The 15916-nt window shown below is 38.9% G+C and overlaps 1 protein-coding gene across 1 annotated transcript in view; it reads left to right on the top strand.

Moving 5' to 3' along the window:
- LOC132403798 (kyphoscoliosis peptidase-like) overlaps positions 1–15916 on the top strand; it is a 623242-nt gene that overhangs the window by 314403 nt on the left and 292923 nt on the right. The gene's annotated exons all lie outside the window — the stretch shown is intronic.

Raw genomic sequence — 15916 nt, forward strand, 5'->3', positions numbered from 1 at the left:
GATTCTGTGATTATGAGGTTCGATCAGTGGGGGTACGGGTCTCACAGGTAATAGTGAATCTTTGAGATTATGAGGTTCGATCAATGGGATTTAGGGTCTCTCAGATAATAGTGAATATTTGGGATTATGAGGTTTGATCAGTAGGGTTTTAGGATCTCACAGATAATAGTTAATCTTTGGGAATATGAGGTTCGATCAGGGGGGTTTATGGTCTCACAGATAATCGTGAATCTTTGGATTATGCTGTTCGATCAGTAGGGTTTACTATCTCACAGATAATAGTGAATCTTTGAGATTATGGGGTTCGATCGATGGGGTTTATTGTCTCACAGATAATAGTGAATCTTTGGGATTATGAGGTTCGATCAGTGGGGGTTAGGGTCTCAGATATTAGTGCATCATGGGATTATGATGTTCGATCAGTGAGGTTTAGGATCTCACAGGTAATAGTGATTCTTTGGGATTATGTGGTTCGAGCAATGGGGTTTAGTGTCTTACAGATAATAATTAATCTCTGGGATTATGAGGTTCGATCAGTTGGGGTTAGGATCTCACAAATAATAGTGATTCTGTGATTATGAGGTTCGATCAGTGGGGGTTAGGGTATCACAGATAATAGTGAATCTTTCATTTATGAGGTTCGATCAGTGTGCTTTTGGGTCTCACAGATGGTAGTGAATCTCTGGGATCCTGAGGTTCGATCAGTGGGGTTTAGTTTCTCACAGATAATAGTGAATCTTTGTATTAGGTGGTTCGATTAGAGGGGTTTCGTGTCTCCCAGATAATAGTGAATCGTTGGATTATGATGTTCGATCAGTAGGGTTTACGATCTCACAGAAAATAGTGAAGCTTTGGGATTAAGAGGTTCGATCAGTAGTGTTTATGGTCTCACAGATAATAATTAATCTCTGGGAATATGAGGTTCGATCAGTTGGGGTTAGGATCTCGCAAATAATAGTGATTCTGTGATTATGAGGTTCGATCGGTTCGGGTTAGGGTCTCACAGGTAATAGTGATTCTTTGGGGTTATGAGGTTCGATCACTGGGTTAAGCGTCTGAAAGATAATAGAGATTCTTTGGGATCATGAGGTTCGATCAGTTGGGTTTAGAGTCTAACAGATAATAGTGAATCTTTGGATTATGAGGTTAGATATGTGGGGTTTAGGGTCTCACAGATAATAGAGATTCATTGGGATTATTAGGTTCGATCAGTAGGGGTTAGGGTATCACAGATAATATTTAATATTTGGGATTATGAAGTTCAATCAGTGGTGTTTATGGTCTCACAGATGATAGTCAATCGTTGGATTATGAGTTTCAATCAGAGGGGTTTAGTATCTCACAGTTAATAGGGAATCTTTGGGATTATGAAGTTCGATCAGTAGGGTTTATGGTCTCACAGATAATAGTGAATCTTCGGGATTACGAGGTTCGATCAATTGGGTTAAGCATCTCAGAGATAATAGTGAATCTTTGGACTATGATGTTCGATCAGTGAGGTTTAGGGTCTCACAGATAGTAGTAAATCTCTGGGATTATGAGTTTCGATCAGTGGGGTTTATGGCTTCACAGATAATAGTCAATCATTGGATTATGAGATTCGATCAATGGGGTATAGAACCGCACATGTAATAGTGAATCTCTGGGATTATGAGGTTCCATCAGTGTGGTTTAGGATCTCACAGAAAATAGTGAATCTTTATAATATGACGTTCGATCAGTGGGGTTTAGTTTCTCACAGATAATAGTGAATCTTTGGATTATGTGGTTCGATCAATGGGGTTTAGTGTCTTACAGATAATAATTAATCTCTGGGATTATGAGGTTCGATCAGTTGGGGTTAGGATCTCACAAATAATAGTGATTCTGTGATTATGAGGTTCGATCAGTGGGGGTTAGGGTCTCACAGATAATAGTGAATCTTTCATTTATGAGGTTCGATCAGTGTGCTTTTGGGTCTCACAGATGGTAGTGAATCTCTGGGATCCTGAGGTTCGATCAGTGGAGTTTAGTGTCTCACAGATAATAGTGAATCTCTGGATTGTTACGTTCGATCAGTAGGGTTTACGATCTCACAGGTAATAGTGAATCTGTGGAATTATGCGGTTCGATCAATGGGGTTTAGGGTCTCAAAGTTAATAGTGAATCTTTGGGATTATGAGGTTCGATCAGTAGGGTTTATGGTCTCACAGATAATAGTGAATCTTTCATTTATGAGGTTCTCATCAGTGTGCTTTTGGGTCTCACAGATAGTAGTGAATCTCTGGGATTCTGAGGTTCGATCAGTGGAGTTTAGTGTCTCACAGATAATAGTGAATCTCTGGATTGTTACGATCGATCAGTAGGATTTACGATGTCACAGGTAATAGTGAATCTGTGGAATTATGAGGTTCGATCAGAGACGTTTAGGGTCTCACAGATAATAGTGATTCTTTGGGATTATGAGTTTCGATCAGTAGTGGTTAGGGTCTAACAGATAATAGTGAATCTTTCATTTATGAGGTTCGATCAGTGTGCTTTAGTGTCTCACAGATAGTAGTGAATCTCTGGGATTATGAGGTTCCATCAGTGTGGTTTAGGATCTCACAGAAAATAGTGAATCTTTATAATATGACGTTCGATCAGTGGGGTTTAGTTTCAAACAGATAATAGTGAATCTTTGGATTAGGTGGTTCGATTAGTGGGGTTTCGTGTCTCCCGATAATAGTGAATCTTTGGAATTATGCGATTCGATCTGAGAGGTTTATGGTCTCACAGATAATCGTGAATCATTGGATTATGATGTTCGATCAGTAGGGTTTACGATCTCACAGAAAATAGTGAATCGTTGGATTATGATGTTCGATCAGTAGGGTTTACGATCTCACAGAAAATAGTGAAGCTTTGGGATTATGAGGTTCGATCAGTAGTGTTTATGGCCTCACAGATAATAATTAATCTCTGGGAATATGAGGTTCGATCAGTTGGGGTTAGGATCTCGCAAATAATAGTGATTCTGTGATTATGAGGTTCGATCGGTTCGGGTTAGGGTCTCAAAGATAATAGCGAATCTTTCATTTATGAGGTTCGATCAGTGTGCTTTAGGGTCTCACAGGTAATAGTGATTCTTTGGGGTTATGAGGTTCGATCACTGGGTTAAGCGTCTCAAAGATAATAGAGATTCTTTGGGATTATTAGGTTCAATCTGTAGGGGTTAGGGTATCACAGATAATATTTAATATTTGGGATTATGCGGTTCGATAAGTGGTGTTTGTAGTCTCACAGTTAATAGTCAATCGTTGGATTATGAGGTGCAATCAGACGGGTTTAGTATCTCACAGATAATAGAGAATCTTTGGAATTATGAGGTTCGATCAATGAGGTTTAGGGTCTCAGATAATAATTAATCTCTGGGATCATGAGGTTCGATTATTTGGGGTTAGGATCTCACAAATAATAGTGATTCTGTGATTATGTGGTTCGATCAGTGGTGGTTAGGGTCTCACAGATAATAGTAAATCTTTCATTTATAAGGTTCGATCAGTGTGCTTTAGGGTCTCACAGATAGTATTAAATCTCTGGGATTATGAGGTTCCATCAGTGGGGTTTAGTGTCTCACAGACAATAGTGAATCATTGGTTTCTGAGTTTTGATCAGTGTGGTTTAGGATCTCAGAGAAAATATTGAATCTTTATATTATGATGTTCGATCAGTGTTGTTTAGTTTCTCACAGATAATAGTGAATCATTGGATTAGGTGGTTCTGTCAGTGGGGTTAGGATCTCTCAAATAATATTGAATCTCTGGATTATGAGGTTCGATTAGTGGGGTTTAGGGTCTCACAGACAATAGTGAATCTTTGGAGTTATGCGGTTGGATCAGAGGGGTTTAGGGTCTCACAGATGATAGTCAATCGTTGGCTTATGAGTTTCAATCAGAGGGGTTTAGTATCTCACAGATAATAGGGAATCTTTGGGATTATGAGTTTCGATCAGTAGAGGTTAGGGTATCACAGATAATATTTAATATTTGGGATTATGAAGTTCAATCAGTGGTGTTTATGGTCTCACAGATGATAGTCAATCGTTGGATTATGAGTTTCAATCAGAGGGGTTTAGTATCTCACAGATAATAGGGAATCTTTGGGATTATGAAGTTCGATCAGTAGGGTTTATGGTCTCACATATAATAGTGAATCTTTGGGATTACGAGGTTCGATCAATTGGGTTAAGCATCTCAGAGTTAATAGTGAATCTTTGGACTATGATGTTCGATCAGTGAGGTTTAGGGTCTCACAGATAGTAGTAAATCTCTGGGACTATGAGTTTCGATCAGTGGGGTTTATGGCCTCACAGATAATAGTCAATCATTGGATTATGAGATTCGATCAATGGGGTATAGAACCGCACATGTAATAGTGAATCTCTGGGAATATGAGGTTCGATCAGTGAGGGTAAGGATCTCACAAATAATTGTGATTCTGGGACTTTGAGCTTCGATCGGTGGGGTTCGCGTCTCACAGATAATAGTGAATGTTTGGATTAGGTGGTTCGATCAGTGGGGGTTAGGATCTCTCAAATAATACTGAATCTCTGGATTATGTGGTTCGATTAGTGGGGTTTAGGGTCTCACGGATAATAGTCAATCTTTGGAATTATGCGGTTCGATCAGAGGGGTTTAGGGTCTCACAGATAATAGTGATTCTTTGGGATTATGAGGTTCGATCAGTGGTGTTTGTGGTCTCACAGATAATAGTCAATCGTTGGATTATGAGGTTCAATCAGAGGGGTTTAGTATCTCACAGATAATAGTGAATCTTTGGACTATGACGTACGATCAGAGAGTTTTAGGATCTCACAGATAATAGTTAATCTTTGGGAATATGAGGTTCGATCAGTGGGGTTTATGGTCTCACAGATAATAGTGAATCGTTGGATTATGGTGTTCGATCAGTAGGGTTTACGATCTCACAGGTAATAGTGAATCTTTGAGATTATGAGGTTTGATCAATGGGGTTTACGGTCTCACAGATAATAATTAATCTGTGTGATTATGAAGTTAGATCAATTGGGGTTAGGATCTCTCAAATAATACTGATTCTGAGATTATGAGGTTCGATCAGTGGCGGTTAGGGTCTCAAAGATAATAGAGATTCTTTGGGATTATGAGTTTCGATCAGTAGGGGTTAGGGTATCACTGATAATATTTAATATTTGGGATTATGAGGTTCGAGCAGTGGTGTTTGTGGTCTGACAGATAACAGTCAATCGTTGGATTATGAGTTTCAATAAAAGGGATTTGGATCTCACAGATAACAGTGAATCTTTGGGATTATGAGTTTCGATCAGTAGGGGTTAGGGTATCACAGATAATATTTAATATTTGGGATTATGAGGTTCGATCAGTAGGGTTTATGGTCTCACAGATAATAGTGAATCTTTGGGATTATGAGGATCATTCAGTGTGGGTTAGGATCACACAGGTAATAGTGAATCATTGGGATTATGAGGTTCGATCATTGAGGTTTAGGGTATCAGATAATAATTAATCTCTGGGATTATGAGGTTCGATCATTGAGGTTTAGGGTCTCAGATAATAATTAATCTCTGGGATTATGAGGTTCGATTATTTAGGTTTAGGATCTCACAAATAATATTGATTCTGTGATTATGAGGATCGATCAGTGGGGGTTAGGGTCTCACAGATAATAGTGAATCTTTCATTTATAAGGTTCGATCAGTGTGCTTTAGGGTCTCACAGATAGTACTGAATCTCTGGGATTATTAGGTTCCATCAGTGGGGTTTAGTGTCTCACAGATAATAGTGAATCATTGGATTCTGAGTTTCGATCAGTGTGGTTTAGGATCTCACAGAAAATAGTGAATCTTTATATTATGACGTTCGATCAGTGGGGTTTAGTTTCTCACAGATAATAGTGAATCTTTGGATTAGGTGGTTCCATCAGTGGGGTTAGGATCTCTCAAATAATAGTGAATCTCTGGATTATGAGGTTCGATTAGTTGGGTTTAGGGTCTCACAGATAATAGTGAATCTTTGGAGTTATGCGGTTCAATCAGAGGCGTTTAGGGTCTCACAGATAATAGTGAATGGTTGGATTATGATGTTCAATCAGTGGGGTTTTGGATCTCACAGGTAATAGTGATTCTTTGGGATTATGAGTTTCGATCAATGGGGTTTAATGTCTCACAGATAATAATTAATCTCTGGGATTCTGAGGTTCGATCAGTTGGGGTTAGGATCTCACAGAAAATAGTGAATCTTTATATTATGACGTTCGATCAGTGGGGTTTAGTTTCTCAAAGATAATAGTGAATCTTTGGATTAGGTGGTTCTATCAGTGGGGTTAGGATCTCTCAAATAATAGTGAATCTCTGGATTATGAGGTTAGATTAGTGGGGTTTAGGGTCTCACAGATAATAGTCAATGGAATTATGCGGTTCGATCAGTGGGGTTTAGGGTCTCACAGACAATAGAGATTCTTTGGGATTATGAGGTTCAATCAGTGGTGTTTGTGGTCCCACAGAAAATAGTCAATCGTTGGATTATGAGTTTCAATCAGCGGGGTTTAGTATCTCACAGATAATAGTGAGTCCTTGGGTTTATGAGGTTCGATCAGTTGTGTTAAGGATCTCAGAGATAATAGTGAATCTGTGGACTATGACATACGATCAGAGAGTTTTAGGATCTCACAGATAATAGTTAATCTTTGGGAATATGAGGTTCGATCTGTGGGGGTTAGGGTCTCACAGATAATAGTGAATCTTTCATTTATGAGGTTCGATCAGTGGAGTTTAGTGTCTCACAGATAATAGTGAATCTCTGGATTGTTACATTCGATCAGTAGGGTTTACGATCTCACAGGTAATAGTGAATCTGTGGAATTATGCGGATCGATCAGAGAGGTTTAGGGTCTCACAGATAATAGTGATTCTTTGGGATTATGAGTTTCGATCAGTAGGGGTTAGGGTCCAACAGATAATAGTGAATCTTTGGATTATGAGGTTAGATTAGTGGGTTTTAGGGTTTCACAGACAATAGAGATTCTTTGGGATTATTAGGTTCGATCAGTAGGGGTTAGGGTATCACAGATAATATTTAATATTTGGGATTATGAGGTTCAATCAGTGGTGTTTGTGGCCTCACAGATAATAGTCAATCGTTGGATTATGAGGTTCAATCAGAGGGGTTGAGGATCTCACAGATAATTGTGAATCTTTGGGATTATGAGGTTCGATCAGTAGGGTTTTAGGATCTCACAGATAATAGTTATTCTTTGGGAGTATGAGGTTCGATCAGGGGGGTTTATGGTCTCACAGATAATAGTGAATCATTGGATTAGGATGTTCGATCAGTAGGGTTTACTATCTCACAGGTAATAGTGAATCTTTGGGAGTATGAGGTTCGATCAGTGGGGGTTAGGGTCTCACAGATAATAGTGCATCGTTGGATTATGATGTTCGAGCAGTGAGGTTTAGGATCTCACAGGTAATAGTGATTCTTTGGGATTATGAGTTTCGATCAGTAGTGTTTAGGGTCTAACAGATAATAGTGAATCTTTCATTAATGAGGTTCGATCAGTGTGCTTTAGTGCCTCACAGATAGTAGTGAATCTCTGGGATTATGCGGTTCCATCAGTGTGGTTTAGGATCTCACAGAAAATAGTGAATCTTTATAATATGACGTTCGATCAGTGGGGTTTAGTTTCTCACAGATAATAGTGAATCTTTGGATTAGATGGTTAGATCAGTGGGGGTTAGGATCTCTCAACTAATAGTGAAACTCTGGATTATGAGGTTCGATTAGTAGGGTTTCGTGTCTCCCAGATAATAGTGAATCTTTGGAATTATGCGATTCGATCAGAGAGGTTTATGGTCTCACAGATAATCGTGAATCGTTGGATTATGATGTTCGAGCAGTAGGGTTTACGATCTCACAGGTAATAGTGAATCGTTGAGATTATGAGGTTCGATCAATGGGGTTTAGGGTCTCAAAGTTAATAGTGAATCTTTGGGATTATGAGGTTCGATCAGTAGGGTTTATGGTCTCACAGATAATATTGAATCTTTGGATATTATGAGGTTCGATCAGTTGGGGTTAGGATCTCACAAATAATAGTGATTCTGTGAATATGAGGTTCGATCAGTGGGGGTTAGGGTCTCACTGATAATAGTGAATCGTTGGATTATGATGTTCGATCAGTGGGGTCTAGCATCTCACAGGTAATAGTGATTCTTTGGGATTATGAAGTTCGATCAATGGGGTTTAGTGTCTCACAGATAATAATTAATCTCTGGGATTCTGAGGTTCGATCAGTTGGGGTTAGGATCGCACAAATAATAGTGATTCTGTGATTATGAGGTTCGATCAGTGGGGGTTAGGGTCTCACTGATAATAGTGAATCATTAGATTATGATGTTCAATCAGTGGGGTTTAGGATCTCACAGGTAATAGTGAATCTTTGGGATTATGAAGTTCGATCAATGGGGTTTAGTGTCTCACAGATAATAATTAATCTCTGGGAATATGAGGTTCGATCAGTTGGGGTTAGGATCTCGCAAATAATAGTGATTCTGTGATTATGAGGTTCGATCAGTGGGGGTACGGGTCTCACAGGTAATAGTGAATCTTTGAGATTATGAGGTTCGATCAATGGGATTTAGGGTCTCTCAGATAATAGTGAATATTTGGGATTATGAGGTTTGATCAGTAGGGTTTTAGGATCTCACAGATAATAGTTAATCTTTGGGAATATGAGGTTCGATCAGGGGGGTTTATGGTCTCACAGATAATCGTGAATCTTTGGATTATGCTGTTCGATCAGTAGGGTTTACTATCTCACAGATAATAGTGAATCTTTGAGATTATGGGGTTCGATCGATGGGGTTTATTGTCTCACAGATAATAGTGAATCTTTGGGATTATGAGGTTCGATCAGTGGGGGTTAGGGTCTCAGATATTAGTGCATCATGGGATTATGATGTTCGATCAGTGAGGTTTAGGATCTCACAGGTAATAGTGATTCTTTGGGATTATGTGGTTCGAGCAATGGGGTTTAGTGTCTTACAGATAATAATTAATCTCTGGGATTATGAGGTTCGATCAGTTGGGGTTAGGATCTCACAAATAATAGTGATTCTGTGATTATGAGGTTCGATCAGTGGGGGTTAGGGTATCACAGATAATAGTGAATCTTTCATTTATGAGGTTCGATCAGTGTGCTTTTGGGTCTCACAGATGGTAGTGAATCTCTGGGATCCTGAGGTTCGATCAGTGGGGTTTAGTTTCTCACAGATAATAGTGAATCTTTGTATTAGGTGGTTCGATTAGAGGGGTTTCGTGTCTCCCAGATAATAGTGAATCGTTGGATTATGATGTTCGATCAGTAGGGTTTACGATCTCACAGAAAATAGTGAAGCTTTGGGATTAAGAGGTTCGATCAGTAGTGTTTATGGTCTCACAGATAATAATTAATCTCTGGGAATATGAGGTTCGATCAGTTGGGGTTAGGATCTCGCAAATAATAGTGATTCTGTGATTATGAGGTTCGATCGGTTCGGGTTAGGGTCTCACAGGTAATAGTGATTCTTTGGGGTTATGAGGTTCGATCACTGGGTTAAGCGTCTGAAAGATAATAGAGATTCTTTGGGATCATGAGGTTCGATCAGTTGGGTTTAGAGTCTAACAGATAATAGTGAATCTTTGGATTATGAGGTTAGATATGTGGGGTTTAGGGTCTCACAGATAATAGAGATTCATTGGGATTATTAGGTTCGATCAGTAGGGGTTAGGGTATCACAGATAATATTTAATATTTGGGATTATGAAGTTCAATCAGTGGTGTTTATGGTCTCACAGATGATAGTCAATCGTTGGATTATGAGTTTCAATCAGAGGGGTTTAGTATCTCACAGTTAATAGGGAATCTTTGGGATTATGAAGTTCGATCAGTAGGGTTTATGGTCTCACAGATAATAGTGAATCTTCGGGATTACGAGGTTCGATCAATTGGGTTAAGCATCTCAGAGATAATAGTGAATCTTTGGACTATGATGTTCGATCAGTGAGGTTTAGGGTCTCACAGATAGTAGTAAATCTCTGGGATTATGAGTTTCGATCAGTGGGGTTTATGGCCTCACAGATAATAGTCAATCATTGGATTATGAGATTCGATCAATGGGGTATAGAACCGCACATGTAATAGTGAATCTCTGGGATTATGAGGTTCCATCAGTGTGGTTTAGGATCTCACAGAAAATAGTGAATCTTTATAATATGACGTTCGATCAGTGGGGTTTAGTTTCTCACAGATAATAGTGAATCTTTGGATTATGTGGTTCGATCAATGGGGTTTAGTGTCTTACAGATAATAATTAATCTCTGGGATTATGAGGTTCGATCAGTTGGGGTTAGGATCTCACAAATAATAGTGATTCTGTGATTATGAGGTTCGATCAGTGGGGGTTAGGGTCTCACAGATAATAGTGAATCTTTCATTTATGAGGTTCGATCAGTGTGCTTTTGGGTCTCACAGATGCTAGTGAATCTCTGGGATCCTGAGGTTCGATCAGTGGAGTTTAGTGTCTCACAGATAATAGTGAATCTCTGGATTGTTACGTTCGATCAGTAGGGTTTACGATCTCACAGGTAATAGTGAATCTGTGGAATTATGCGGTTCGATCAATGGGGTTTAGGGTCTCAAAGTTAATAGTGAATCTTTGGGATTATGAGGTTCGATCAGTAGGGTTTATGGTCTCACAGATAATAGTGAATCTTTCATTTATGAGGTTCTCATCAGTGTGCTTTTGGGTCTCACAGATAGTAGTGAATCTCTGGGATTCTGAGGTTCGATCAGTGGAGTTTAGTGTCTCACAGATAATAGTGAATCTCTGGATTGTTACGATCGATCAGTAGGATTTACGATGTCACAGGTAATAGTGAATCTGTGGAATTATGAGGTTCGATCAGAGACGTTTAGGGTCTCACAGATAATAGTGATTCTTTGGGATTATGAGTTTCGATCAGTAGTGGTTAGGGTCTAACAGATAATAGTGAATCTTTCATTTATGAGGTTCGATCAGTGTGCTTTAGTGTCTCACAGATAGTAGTGAATCTCTGGGATTATGAGGTTCCATCAGTGTGGTTTAGGATCTCACAGAAAATAGTGAATCTTTATAATATGACGTTCGATCAGTGGGGTTTAGTTTCAAACAGATAATAGTGAATCTTTGGATTAGGTGGTTCGATTAGTGGGGTTTCGTGTCTCCCGATAATAGTGAATCTTTGGAATTATGCGATTCGATCTGAGAGGTTTATGGTCTCACAGATAATCGTGAATCATTGGATTATGATGTTCGATCAGTAGGGTTTACGATCTCACAGAAAATAGTGAATCGTTGGATTATGATGTTCGATCAGTAGGGTTTACGATCTCACAGAAAATAGTGAAGCTTTGGGATTATGAGGTTCGATCAGTAGTGTTTATGGCCTCACAGATAATAATTAATCTCTGGGAATATGAGGTTCGATCAGTTGGGGTTAGGATCTCGCAAATAATAGTGATTCTGTGATTATGAGGTTCGATCGGTTCGGGTTAGGGTCTCAAAGATAATAGCGAATCTTTCATTTATGAGGTTCGATCAGTGTGCTTTAGGGTCTCACAGGTAATAGTGATTCTTTGGGGTTATGAGGTTCGATCACTGGGTTAAGCGTCTCAAAGATAATAGAGATTCTTTGGGATTATTAGGTTCAATCTGTAGGGGTTAGGGTATCACAGATAATATTTAATATTTGGGATTATGCGGTTCGATAAGTGGTGTTTGTAGTCTCACAGTTAATAGTCAATCGTTGGATTATGAGGTGCAATCAGACGGGTTTAGTATCTCACAGATAATAGAGAATCTTTGGAATTATGAGGTTCGATCAATGAGGTTTAGGGTCTCAGATAATAATTAATCTCTGGGATCATGAGGTTCGATTATTTGGGGTTAGGATCTCACAAATAATAGTGATTCTGTGATTATGTGGTTCGATCAGTGGTGGTTAGGGTCTCACAGATAATAGTAAATCTTTCATTTATAAGGTTCGATCAGTGTGCTTTAGGGTCTCACAGATAGTATTAAATCTCTGGGATTATGAGGTTCCATCAGTGGGGTTTAGTGTCTCACAGACAATAGTGAATCATTGGTTTCTGAGTTTTGATCAGTGTGGTTTAGGATCTCAGAGAAAATATTGAATCTTTATATTATGATGTTCGATCAGTGTTGTTTAGTTTCTCACAGATAATAGTGAATCATTGGATTAGGTGGTTCTGTCAGTGGGGTTAGGATCTCTCAAATAATATTGAATCTCTGGATTATGAGGTTCGATTAGTGGGGTTTAGGGTCTCACAGACAATAGTGAATCTTTGGAGTTATGCGGTTGGATCAGAGGGGTTTAGGGTCTCACAGATGATAGTCAATCGTTGGCTTATGAGTTTCAATCAGAGGGGTTTAGTATCTCACAGATAATAGGGAATCTTTGGGATTATGAGTTTCGATCAGTAGAGGTTAGGGTATCACAGATAATATTTAATATTTGGGATTATGAAGTTCAATCAGTGGTGTTTATGGTCTCACAGATGATAGTCAATCGTTGGATTATGAGTTTCAATCAGAGGGGTTTAGTATCTCACAGATAATAGGGAATCTTTGGGATTATGAAGTTCGATCAGTAGGGTTTATGGTCTCACATATAATAGTGAATCTTTGGGATTACGAGGTTCGATCAATTGGGTTAAGCATCTCAGAGTTAATAGTGAATCTTTGGACTATGATGTTCGATCAGTGAGGTTTAGGGTCTCACAGATAGTAGTAAATCTCTGGGACTATGAGTTTCGATCAGTGGGGTTTATGGCCTCACAGATAATAGTCAATCATTGGATTATGAGATTCGATCAATGGGGTATAGAACCGCACATGTAATAGTGAATCTCTGGGAATATGAGGTTCGATCAGTGAGGGTAAGGATCTCACAAATAATTGTGATTCTGGGACTTTGAGCTTCGATCGGTGGGGTTCGCGTCTCACAGATAATAGTGAATGTTTGGATTAGGTGGTTCGATCAGTGGGGGTTAGGATCTCTCAAATAATACTGAATCTCTGGATTATGTGGTTCGATTAGTGGGGTTTAGGGTCTCACGGATAATAGTCAATCTTTGGAATTATGCGGTTCGATCAGAGGGGTTTAGGGTCTCACAGATAATAGTGATTCTTTGGGATTATGAGGTTCGATCAGTGGTGTTTGTGGTCTCACAGATAATAGTCAATCGTTGGATTATGAGGTTCAATCAGAGGGGTTTAGTATCTCACAGATAATAGTGAATCTTTGGACTATGACGTACGATCAGAGAGTTTTAGGATCTCACAGATAATAGTTAATCTTTGGGAATATGAGGTTCGATCAGTGGGGTTTATGGTCTCACAGATAATAGTGAATCGTTGGATTATGGTGTTCGATCAGTAGGGTTTACGATCTCACAGGTAATAGTGAATCTTTGAGATTATGAGGTTTGATCAATGGGGTTTACGGTCTCACAGATAATAATTAATCTGTGTGATTATGAAGTTAGATCAATTGGGGTTAGGATCTCTCAAATAATACTGATTCTGAGATTATGAGGTTCGATCAGTGGCGGTTAGGGTCTCAAAGATAATAGAGATTCTTTGGGATTATGAGTTTCGATCAGTAGGGGTTAGGGTATCACTGATAATATTTAATATTTGGGATTATGAGGTTCGAGCAGTGGTGTTTGTGGTCTGACAGATAACAGTCAATCGTTGGATTATGAGTTTCAATAAAAGGGATTTGGATCTCACAGATAACAGTGAATCTTTGGGATTATGAGTTTCGATCAGTAGGGGTTAGGGTATCACAGATAATATTTAATATTTGGGATTATGAGGTTCGATCAGTAGGGTTTATGGTCTCACAGATAATAGTGAATCTTTGGGATTATGAGGATCATTCAGTGTGGGTTAGGATCACACAGGTAATAGTGAATCATTGGGATTATGAGGTTCGATCATTGAGGTTTAGGGTATCAGATAATAATTAATCTCTGGGATTATGAGGTTCGATCATTGAGGTTTAGGGTCTCAGATAATAATTAATCTCTGGGATTATGAGGTTCGATTATTTAGGTTTAGGATCTCACAAATAATATTGATTCTGTGATTATGAGGATCGATCAGTGGGGGTTAGGGTCTCACAGATAATAGTGAATCTTTCATTTATAAGGTTCGATCAGTGTGCTTTAGGGTCTCACAGATAGTACTGAATCTCTGGGATTATTAGGTTCCATCAGTGGGGTTTAGTGTCTCACAGATAATAGTGAATCATTGGATTCTGAGTTTCGATCAGTGTGGTTTAGGATCTCACAGAAAATAGTGAATCTTTATATTATGACGTTCGATCAGTGGGGTTTAGTTTCTCACAGATAATAGTGAATCTTTGGATTAGGTGGTTCCATCAGTGGGGTTAGGATCTCTCAAATAATAGTGAATCTCTGGATTATGAGGTTCGATTAGTTGGGTTTAGGGTCTCACAGATAATAGTGAATCTTTGGAGTTATGCGGTTCAATCAGAGGCGTTTAGGGTCTCACAGATAATAGTGAATGGTTGGATTATGATGTTCAATCAGTGGGGTTTTGGATCTCACAGGTAATAGTGATTCTTTGGGATTATGAGTTTCGATCAATGGGGTTTAATGTCTCACAGATAATAATTAATCTCTGGGATTCTGAGGTTCGATCAGTTGGGGTTAGGATCTCACAGAAAATAGTGAATCTTTATATTATGACGTTCGATCAGTGGGGTTTAGTTTCTCAAAGATAATAGTGAATCTTTGGATTAGGTGGTTCTATCAGTGGGGTTAGGATCTCTCAAATAATAGTGAATCTCTGGATTATGAGGTTAGATTAGTGGGGTTTAGGGTCTCACAGATAATAGTCAATGGAATTATGCGGTTCGATCAGTGGGGTTTAGGGTCTCACAGACAATAGAGATTCTTTGGGATTATGAGGTTCAATCAGTGGTGTTTGTGGTCCCACAGAAAATAGTCAATCGTTGGATTATGAGTTTCAATCAGCGGGGTTTAGTATCTCACAGATAATAGTGAGTCCTTGGGTTTATGAGGTTCGATCAGTTGGGTTAAGGATCTCAGAGATAATAGTGAATCTGTGGACTATGACATACGATCAGAGAGTTTTAGGATCTCACAGATAATAGTTAATCTTTGGGAATATGAGGTTCGATCTGTGGGGGTTAGGGTCTCACAGATAATAGTGAATCTTTCATTTATGAGGTTCGATCAGTGTGCTTTTGGGTCTCACAGATGGTAGTGAATCTCTGGGATCCTGAGGTTCGATCAGTGGAGTTTAGTGTCTCACAGATAATAGTGAATCTCTGGATTGTTACATTCGATCAGTAGGGTTTACGATCTCACAGGTAATAGTGAATCTGTGGAATTATGCGGATCGATCAGAGAGGTTTAGGGTCTCACAGATAATAGTGATTCTTTGGGATTATGAGTTTCGATCAGTAGGGGTTAGGGTCCAACAGATAATAGTGAATCTTTGGATTATGAGGTTAGATTAGTGGGTTTTAGGGTTTCACAGACAATAGAGATTCTTTGGGATTATTAGGTTCGATCAGTAGGGGTTAGGGTATCACAGATAATATTTAATATTTGGGATTATGAGGTTCAATCAGTGGTGTTTGTGGCCTCACAGATAATAGTCAATCGTTGGATTATGAGGTTCAATCAGAGGGGTTGAGGATCTCACAGATAATTGTGAATCTTTGGGATTATGAGGTTCGATCAGTAGGGTTTTAGGATCTCACAGATAATAGTTATTCTTTGGGAGTATGAGGTTCGATCA

This window comes from Hypanus sabinus, chromosome 2, assembly GCF_030144855.1.
Source record: "Hypanus sabinus isolate sHypSab1 chromosome 2, sHypSab1.hap1, whole genome shotgun sequence".
In the NCBI taxonomy this organism is placed as follows: Eukaryota; Metazoa; Chordata; class Chondrichthyes; order Myliobatiformes; family Dasyatidae; genus Hypanus; species Hypanus sabinus.